Genomic DNA, 10544 nt, shown 5'->3' with positions numbered 1-10544 from the left:
TGGAGGTTATGTTATTGTTGATTCATGAGTTGCCTGTCTAGACTGATAGAGTGCGCTGGCATCGCGCCGCTCGCCTAATCGACAAATTCTCTTTTTCGATGATTCAGTTCCGAGGTGACCGTGGCGCGTGGGGCTCTTGTCGGTCGTCGCCGTGTGTGTTGTTGTTGTCTTATCAACTTTTGTGGTAGTGTCAGTGTTTTCATAACTCGTTGTGACAATTTCTTTACTTTTGAAGTGTTACCGTGCTTCGTAAACTAGTGTCACACTGTCATTTTTAATTCAGTGCCCATTTACTTTGGATTAATTGGATTCTCCAGGCAGCGGAACAGGTGTATTTCGTCTCAGAGGCACAGGTGAGTGTCAACTGCTTGTCTCAGACATTCACATCGCTTTCTTACACGCCTCAAATAAGCTCGTATCGTGTGGATTTGTGTTTTGCCATTTTCTCATGTGAGTTACCTTTACAATGAGAAGCTCTTAATATTCTTACGTTACATAGGATGGTTTGTTTTTTAATCCTCGGTCTAGACATCATCGATTGACCGTTGCACCGGCGTCACCGAAACCCGGCGAACTTCTATCGGCATGGGGTTATGGAGTTTGATTGAGACGGAGTCTCTATTAGATGGGTATTTCCACAAGTCCTCCAAACATTTGATGCACATAGATGATAACGGGGCTCTTTCCTATCCTTAAGTCGAAAGGTAAAACTCCCAAACCTACCTGAGAACCAAAATATCCTGTTGAGCGATTTCATCTATCAAGGGTTTTGCACAGAGTAATAAAGGATTTTACTCCACCTACACGAGGCTGATGGAACTTCCTCATCGTATTTTGAGATAAATGATAATTTTGAATTAGTTGCTGATGAGCACCTCTGAGCAGGTACTAACATGTATTCAGATGGCCCCCCGTCCCAATGATGAGTTGATGCGTACAAGATTTTGTCTCAACATACGATCAGCACGCTCCTTCAGAAGTTGAGAAACTGATCAGCGCAGTGTGCTGATAATGACAGATTTTTTGTTTTTTTCAGACCTTTTTAAGAACGTTAAGTTTGGGGCAGACAGGTAGGCAGGAACATCAGGAAAAATATTGGTTGACTGGTTGATACGTATCGTAGTTTTGAACTGGTTTGGATCTTTCTAATAGTAGCACTCGAATTTCTAAAACACTCGAATTGGAGTGGGCTAAGCATTAATAGGATGGTATTCTCTGGTATTTTTCTCTAATTTTAGCCCACCTGTGCCTACAGCAGCTGTTGTGACAAAGTTCGAACAGAAGCTTCAGGATATTTAAGCATGCAACTTTTCTATAGAAACTGCAGTCACAATTATTAAAAGTCATTGTCCATATTCTTGGGAACTGTGAGTAGACTGAAAGGGCCACCAGGCAAGGACTGTAGTAGAAGAAAACGTCACATGTTTTCTCTTCAAAGTCTTTCATAGAAAACAATTTGTACAATGGGAAGTTTTGAAACTAACTCCTGAACAAGATATTAACAAGTATTTTAAATATTAATCAAATGGAGGCTCGATTGCACAAATGACATCACTTGTATTTCTGCCATTTAAGTTTAATATGTGATACGTTTGTCTTGTCAAGAGTTAATATTTAAACTTCCCTTTGTGTGATTCGTTTTCCTTGTGAAATTTTGAAGAGGGAACACATACTGTTGTGCTGTAATTCATACTTTGCCTTGAGGACTATTTTTGAATGATTTTGATGTTCTTCACCATTCTCCTGTCAGTGGAAAAAAAATTGCGAGTACCTGTTGGAATGGCCAAATCCGAAAACTACGTATTTAGAAATCTTAGTCTCTTCAATTTTACAGGAGAAAAACAAATTAACTAAACAAAACCACATACATGATCATCCGGTGACATTATATGGCTGTAACGCTGATTTGTCTAATGAAATAATTCATGCACTGAAATTTGATTTGCAGTTGCAAGTTTGTAGTTTGCACCAGCGGCGATTCTTGAAAGCCAGCAACACTGTTTTTAACCCATTTAAATGTGTGTAAAACTATCGATTCTTGTTACGGCAGCTTGTGTCGACCAAAATCGATATTTTCAATGCATTTAAATGGGAGAAAACAGTGTTGTCCACTTGCATAATCGCCAGTGGTTTGCAATGGAGATGTTGCATGTGTGAGGGATTTGCGATTTGACCGTTGATTCATGTGTAAAAGTTCGCGAGAAACACGATGGTGCTACTGGGTTTTCTCTAAAATCAACTCCCAAGCTCAAAAAAAGCTCTCAAGTTGAGGCCAAAATGGAGGGGATATCCCACGCTATCCTGAGAGTCCACCTCTACATCAAGACAAACTCTCCATGCGAAGATAGGGAGCAAATACATTAGCAGGGTTGCCGTGTTTTCAGTTTTGGAGTCCCCAAATAAAGTGGCAACCCTGCTAATGTATTTGCTCCCTATATTTGCATGGAGAGTTTGTTTTTATGTAGAGGTGGACTCTCAGGGTAGGGCGGGATATCCCCTTCATTTTGGTCTCAGTTTGAGTGGTTTTTTTGAGCTTGGGAGATGATTTCAGAGAAAACCAGTGGCACCATCGTGTTTCTCGCGAACTTTTACATGAAAAACAACAGTCAAATCGCAAATCCCTCACACATGCAACATCTCCATTGCAACCCTGACAAGTGGTGCATGAAACGCGGGCGTCACGCTGCTGCCCCCGCGAGATTTGGGTTCGGTTGTGGGAGGAATAATTTTAATTTAGGTTAGCCCGGTTGTAATGAGCTCGTAGATAAGTATCTTGACCCCAGGTGACGAGTTGATGAGGTAGCCAAGTGTGGTAATTACACGCATGGGTTCGCCCCATGCGCAGCGCCTGCTTCACTGTGTCGTGTTTAAGCACCGGTAAATGTACCCTAATGCACCCCCCCCCCCATCATTCCACCGCCCCATCCCCCAGCAACCAGCTCTCTGTTCAAAAATCTGGCTTTTGGCACGTGTCTATGTTATACTTCGTTGGCCCAAGTGCAAAACCACGTATTTCCATTGCAGTGTTGCGAAAATTACGCTCCTACTTTATTTTTTTGAAGGGGAGTATGCAGCCAACTTTATAGATTGAAATTTACACAGAATCAGGGTGTCTAGAAGTCCGGAAAGAGTACTGACTTTTTAAGGGCGGTCCGGAAGTACTGGAAAAGTGCGGAAATTCCGCAAAAAGGTCCGGAATTTTTTTTCACATTTTTGTTCATCATTTTTCAATCATTTTTGTCACAATTTGAGCGAGAGATTCAAATTTTTCGAATCTCGTCAAATAAGGGTACTGGGAAAGTACTGAATTTTTCCGTTGAGAAGGTACCGAATTTCTAGGAAATGTACTGAAGAAGTACTGTAAAAATACTAATTTTTGGTCAGCCTGTTTTGGTAGACACCCTGAGAATATTCTGCTGACAAAGAAAAAAGACTCAGGAGAGTTTTCAAGAGATTACGGTGAATGGTTTTCCAAAGAAAAAATTAAGTACATATAATAGGAAGTCTGCGACGTCGCAATCGGTGACGCGGTTTCCCACCTTTCTTAGTCATTGAATGTCGACGAAACGGATTCTTGAAAAAACGCGCAAGTTCCGAAAGTAAGACTTTTATTCTTACGTAGACATATTGGAATGGATTTGCTTTGTAACTGTGCCGACGCGGGCACAGAAAATGTCTGATCCCGCAAGCTTAGGATTGCGGCAAACTGGAAGGAAATCATCGGCCTTGATTAAGAAATTTTCAAAAATGATATGACCTTTTTTTTCTTTTATTTAGCTCATTATCTTTAAAAAGTGGCTTCCGCCAAATCGCTCATTTCACTGCGAAAGCGGGCATTTTGCCACAAAATCAGACATCTGCGGTCTAATCTTTGACATTGATAGACAAAACTGTAGGCAAAGAAGATATGAGGAACACGGAGCGATCCTCTTGATTGGACGGGTAGTTTTCGTAGACTAAGGGGGAAATGATGGAGTAACTATAGGGTCCAGCCTTTCAAATCCAAAAATCTAGAATATCAATTTTGGAAAAGATCAATTTCAGAGTTGCCACAGTCAGGGAATACCGGGAAATGCCAGGGAATTTCAAAAAGTAAGGGAAACCCTGGAAATATCAGGGAAATATTGTTGGGTCACCTTTATTTCCTTTCCTGAATGAATTTGACGTTTTAAACCACAAATTTTGTCTGAAAACTATTTCAAATCATGTCTCTTTTAGCATCCGGCATATCCTCAATTGCTAGGGAATTTCACCAAAACGTGACAAAGAAATCAGGGATTTGACAGGGAATTTATTCTCTAAATTCTGCGGCAACCCTGAATTTACTGCCGCTAAAGGCCTGGCTACACGCTCAAATTTCCGTCGATTTCCGATCAAAACGATGATAAAAATGGCGGTCAAATTTTTGCAGTCCCCAAAAATTTGATGGTAGATGGTGCGCACCAGTCACCATTTGATCAGAAATCGATTGAAATTTGAGCATGTATCCAGGCTTTAATTTCGAAACGGGTCGTTTTTCCGAAATCGATTTTTCCCATCCAAAATCGCCATATTTAAATACGCATGCCTTTTTTCCCGAGGATGGTCACGGCTCTAGGCTCGATTAGAGTCCCTTTATGCTGAGAGTCAAGACAACACCCCCTCATGGAGTCACAAACGGGAATAAAGATTATAGAAATTGAACTTTTTTTTGTAATCTTTGATCGGCCCATTCTCAAATTCCTTTCTCCGTTCCTTCTCTCATTCCGTTTATTTCTTGCCGAACCCGTAATTTCTTGGTCCATTCTAGAGTCCCTTTATACTGAGAGTCAAGACAATGTGAATCCATTTCTGATTGGTTCCCGTATTTTAGGCCTCCACAGTGTCACAAACGGGAATAAAGATTACATTTTCCCCAATTGCAAAGATTATAATCTGGAATAGACCAGGGAATTATGGGTTCGGCAAGGAACAAACGGAATGAGAGAAGGAACGGAGAGAGGAATTCGAGAATGAGCCGATCAAAGATTACGAAAAACGTTCCATTTCTGTAATCTTTATTCCCGTTTGTGACTCCATGGGGGTGTTGTCTTGACTCTCAGTATAAAGGGACTCTGGTCCATTCCAGATTATAGTCTTTGCAACCGGTGAAAATGTAATCTTTATTCCCGTTTGTGACACTGTGAAGGCCTAAAATACGGGAACCAATCAGAAATTGATTCACATCGTCTTGACTCTCAGCATAAAGGGACTCTAGGCTCGATGAGGATGGGAATGTACCCAAGTCCAGGAAAGGCAACAATGTTATAGATGGTCGTGGTTGTAATAGACAAGCAGCGATCGGCTGGGGGACAGGGGGACCCACGGAGGGGCGGGGGGTTGCGGGGGGCGGAAACCAGTTTGAGGTATGTCAAGAAACCATTTCGAAGTTGGCCGTTGCGCTGGGCTCCTTCGCGGTGTGGACCAAGTTAAAGGTATTTTGTCTAGCCATCCGAGTCACACTCATGCGCTGCCGTGCTGAGGAAAAACGCCGTATTAACATTCGAGAGTTGCCAAGTTTCCGTCGATAAAATGTTCATTTTTGAGGACAGTTATGAATACTTTTCCTTGAAATTTTCAGGAACTTTAGGTGAAATTGAGAACGAAATTACCTATATAATCGGAAGGAAAATATTCACAAGTTTACCAAGAAATTCGTGTTTCATCAAAAGAAATTTGGCAACGCCTGAAGGCTCATACGGCGTTTTTCCTTAGCACGGCAGCGTTGCCGTGCTGAAGAAAAACGCCGTAATAACATTCGAGAGTTGCCAAATTTCCGTCGATAAAATGTTCATTTTTGAGGACAGTTATGAATACTTTTCCTTGAAATTTTCAGGAACTTTAGGTGAAATTGAGAACGAAATTACCTATATAATCGGAAGGAAAATATTCACAAGTTTACCAAGAAATTCGTGTTTCATCAAAAGAAATTTGGCAACGCCTGAAGGCTTATACGGCGTTTTTCCTTAGCACGGCAGCGTTGCCGTGCTGAAGAAAAACGCCGTATTAACATTCGAGAGTTGCCAAGTTTCCGTCGATAAAATGTTCATTTTTGAGGAAAGTTATCGATATTTTTCCTTGACATTTTCAGGAACTTCAGGTGAAATTGCGAGTAAAAGTATTTGAAACATTGGAAAGAAAATATTCCCAAGTTTACCAGGAAATTCGTGTTTTATCGAAGTAAATTTGCCAACGCCAGAGGGTTCATAAGGCGTTTTTCTTTAGCACGGCAGCAGTGCAGCACGGTCGTGCTCCGAAAAAACGTCGCATGAATAAAAAATAAATAAATTAAATAATGATTTAAATAATAATAATGAATTAAATAATGATTGGTAATTAACTATCTTTGGTATCTTGGCTTTACGTTTGTAGTAAGATTAATGATTCTAATTTCGGTTTTGGCAGTTTATTTTTATTTACAGATATTTTTTTTTGCTCTACTGCTATTTAGTAGATGAGTAAAATGATATACCATTAATTTTATTAAATTTGGATTATTAAGATTTTTATTTTTGATATCTTATTTTATTCTATTTATTTTTTATTAAAATTTTAAGTTAAGTTAAAACTAATAATTTTCAAAATTATAATTAAATATCCTAGTTTAAATTTTAATAAAGAAGAACAAACTTATAATTAAATTTACAATTTAACCCTTTTATCAGGCACCAGACGTCGCCAAATTGACCCCAATTAAATATGTATTTCTGAGGAAAGTTGTGAATATTCTCCCTTTGAATTTTCAGGTATGAATCAAGTCCGAGGTTCTCTGGGATATTGGAAGGAAAATAATCATAAGGTATCAAGGAAATTTACATTTTATCGGGTGGATTTTGGAAACGTCTGAGGGCTCATACGAGATTTTTCGTCCACACGGCAGCTTTGGTCTAAGTGCAGTGGAAAAGAACGACTTACTGCCGTCTATACATGCAATTACGCCTGTAGCCCAAGCATACTTCGAAATTCGAATGGACCATTAGATAAGGTACGAATTTCAGCATTCTGATACATGTTTCTTAACCAAAATTTTACGTAAAACACGATGCACACACAGGCCCGCCACAAGGGGGGGGATACTGGGTCCTCGGTACCGGGGCCCGGGCCCTGGAGGGGCCCGTGACGCAGGTGACAATCCCCTACGAATTCATGTGTAATCCTTGTCTCGTAAGGAAAAGTGAAAAAATGGCCCTAAAAATTCCGCAAAAGATGAATGAAGTTTCAAATACACGCTAGGGCAATATCAAATTTGTCTTACTTTTTTAGAGATTCTATCTATTTTCAAGATTTTGAGTATATGTAGAATGATATTTTGAGTAACTGCGTTTCATTTTCTTCTGTTGTCGGATGCTAAGAGGCCCCTGTCCGGGCATTCTCGACTTCAATGGCTCAACTCCCTTGCCATAGACGTACAAGAGGGGAGTCCAGGGGGCCCGGCTCCCCCTAGAATTGAAAAGTATCATCTGCCCCCCTCAAAAAAATTTTTATAGATGTTTTGAATGCAACAGTTCGAAAGTATTTGATGCTGAAAGTAAAAAAAAACGTAATTATTCTGCAGAAATTGATGGAAAATCTCCATCATAAGAGCTTCAAAATGCGTCCAAATAGATTTAAAATTTCAAAAATTTCCCGGGGGAGGCCCCCCGGACCCCCCTCTGTGCTAGGGGCCCGGGCCAGAAATCTGGTACCAGGGCCCGAGATGGGATGTGGCGGGCCTGTGCACACAACGAAAATTACCGAAATTAACTCCTTACGAAGATATTTAATGATTCTTAATGCGTGAATTCAAACCACCCGCTCATGAAAACACAATGCTCTACGTGATTCCCATCGCGCGCTAAACGTTATCATGACAGTCTCTGCGATATAAAAATCTGGCAACCTTAATCTTGACGCTTTGGCTCAGTTATAGCAAATTGCTAATAGTTTGAACAACACATGATGGGAAATGAACATTGCTCGTTTGAGAAGCTTGCCGAAGCCGTTGTAGTGCGTGATTTGACTCACGTAGAGCTTTGAGTTTCTTGTGAGCGGGCAGTTCAAATTCCTCGTAACCAATGTGAAATAAAAACTTTAATGTCTTCGTTTGGAGTTTGTTTCATTAGTTTTCGTTGTGCGAATCGTGTTCTACGTGAAATTCTGGTGAAGAAACATGTATCAGAATGCTTAAATTCGTACCTTGTCTAGTGGTCCATTGTGACAAACGGACTGTCACGTCCGTAGGTTTTTGGCATGAAACACACGGTGTCCAGAAGTCCGGAAAGTCCAGAAATAGTACTGATTTTTTAAGGGCGGTCCGGAAGTATTGAAAAGGTGTGAAATTCCGCTGAAAGGTCCGGAATTTTTCAAATTCTCCGTTATTTTTGGCGCAATTCGAGCGAGAAATTGGAATTTTTCGAATTTCATCAGTTCGAGGTACTGAATAAGTACTGACGTTCTCTGTTAAGGAGGGACTGAATTTCTTGGGAATGTACCGTAAACGTGCTGATTTTTGGTCAGTCTGTTTTCGTAGACACCCTGAAACAGTACAAATTACAATTGGACCGCGTTAAACAGAAAGGAACCAAGCCACGTACGCTATTGCCAAATTTAATCGGGCAATTTAATTTTTTACATGAAAACGGTCGTGCGGATTTATGTTCTAATTTCAGTGAATTTTCTCCATACTACGAAGCAAATTCCTGAAAATTGTCAAAAGAATAGGTACAAACGTTCTCTCGTAAAAAATTAAATTTCCCAATTAAATTTGACAATAGCTGATGTGGCTTGGTTCCTTTCTGTTAAATGTGGTCCAATTTTAGACCTTTTTTAGAGTTTTTTTTTTTTTCTCGATGGACCCTACCATTTTCGTGAAAATCGACGCCGAGAAAAGTCCGCACCCGCTTACGTCATCGACCACTTTCCAAGACGTAGGAAATGTCACCACCTTACTTTATCCCCCGACGTTCCAGCCGTATTCGTCTCCGGTTACAAACGGTGCTGTATCCCGGGTCGGCTGGGCGGAAGGGGGGGGGGGGGGGGTCGTGAGTTCGTGACTCCGCGTTTGCTCCTAATCGGAGTTCAAAGCCGCTTTTTTTCGGGAGACCCCGCGTCACCGCTACTCATCAGCGACATGACCACGACCGCGGTGATAACTGTCCGACGCGTGCTTAGAATTTCCTGAGGATTCCACCTGTCGCGCTGTTGCCGTCCTGCTTTAACTAACGCGCCCACATTCGCACTGGAAAAAAAAATACATTGGATCTAGAGTCCAGACTCTTGAAAACATTGACAAGAAGAAATACGCTTCGGATTTTTGCTTGAATCAAAACGAAATCCGCTGTATCCGCTGTGGTAGTACTCAAGGCAGGGACGGATTTCCCACAAGGCAGACCTAAGCAGCTGCCTAGGGGCGCAACATTTTGAGACACATTCATACTTTTTTAAGGGTTCTAGAATTGAAATCAGTAAAAAAAATTGAGGATGAAAAAAGAGACGCTCAAAAAGAAGAATATCTGTGAATCTGTCCTTGTCTACAAATAACGTTCGTAAAACCCGCGCCCCCACTGCAATAATGAGTAAATTTTTCTTTTTACTTTTTCCAACCTTTTCTCGCATTTGTTTAGTTTTGTTTTTTTTTCAATTCCCTATACCTTTCGAAAATTATGGTAGCACAAGAGTCATCTCAGCCACCAAATTTTTCTGTTAAAGAACCTAAAAGTAGCTTAAATTGTGTTAATCAAATGCCCGATTTTAAAAATTTTCCGGGGGAGGACCCCCGAACCCCCCAGACTCCCCACACGGTCGTCTGTTCGGTGAGGGGCACGACTGTAAGATTTGCCTAGAAGCGCTAAAAAGGTAAATCCATCCCTGTTGACAAGAAGAAATACGCTTCGGATTTTTGCTTGAATCCAAACGAAATCCGCTGTATCCGCTGTGGTAGTACTCAAGGTACAGTTACCCATGAAACGCAAGGAAATAATCACTGCGACAGAACAGACAACACCTGGCCAGTTAAATCCGAGGGCACGACGGAGGGTGATGCGCCCGTCTTTTCGGGTTGGTTCTTCCGGTTTCTCGGTTGTTTTATTTACCTTGCGGTCTAGCTGCATGTTCCGGAGGTGGCGGCCAATCGGATAGCGACTTCGAGCGAGTCGTCGCGACGCCCTCTCTGCTCATCAATCGCCGCGGCGCTAATCGGAGAAAGCACCCAACCCGACTTGGTCGCGGCATCGTCGTAGGTCCTTTGTTCACGCCCGTTGAAAGCCACATTGCCGCAACCGGGGAGCCAGGTACTTCGAATCGTCGATGTCGTGTTTCCAGCGGGCCGATAAATGGAACCGATAGACAAAGCTATAGACAATGAAGACAAAAGGGATATGACGGGATCCTATATGTGCGGAGAAAAAAACCTCGTGCGTGGGACCCGAAGTTTAGGTCATACGGATCTCTGAAGTTTTCAGATTGAGCATCTGAACACTTAAGGTCCAGCTGCTGAGGTTTGGATCACACATCTGAAACTTCAGTTCTTACGTCTGAAGTACTTCAGA

General features: G+C 41.5%; 1 protein-coding gene across 4 annotated transcripts in view; it reads left to right on the top strand.

The window, feature by feature from the left end:
* Positions 1-105: 105 nt before the first annotated feature.
* Prosap (SH3 and multiple ankyrin repeat domains prosap) overlaps positions 106-10544 on the top strand; it is a 324904-nt gene continuing 314465 nt past the window's right edge. For 3 of the 4 annotated variants that reach the window (XM_019041269.2, XM_019041268.2, XM_019041265.2), the window contains exon 1: positions 106-353. The gene's annotated coding sequence lies outside the window, so the exon portion shown is untranslated. The remainder of the gene's footprint in view (positions 354-10544) is intronic. The other variant, XM_019041266.2, reaches the window with a different exon arrangement.

This window comes from Bemisia tabaci, chromosome 9, assembly GCF_918797505.1.
Source record: "Bemisia tabaci chromosome 9, PGI_BMITA_v3".
Classification (NCBI taxonomy): Eukaryota; Metazoa; Arthropoda; class Insecta; order Hemiptera; family Aleyrodidae; genus Bemisia; species Bemisia tabaci.
The sequence above is the reverse complement of the archived record's forward strand: the minus strand, read 5'-3'. Positions and strand labels throughout refer to the sequence as shown.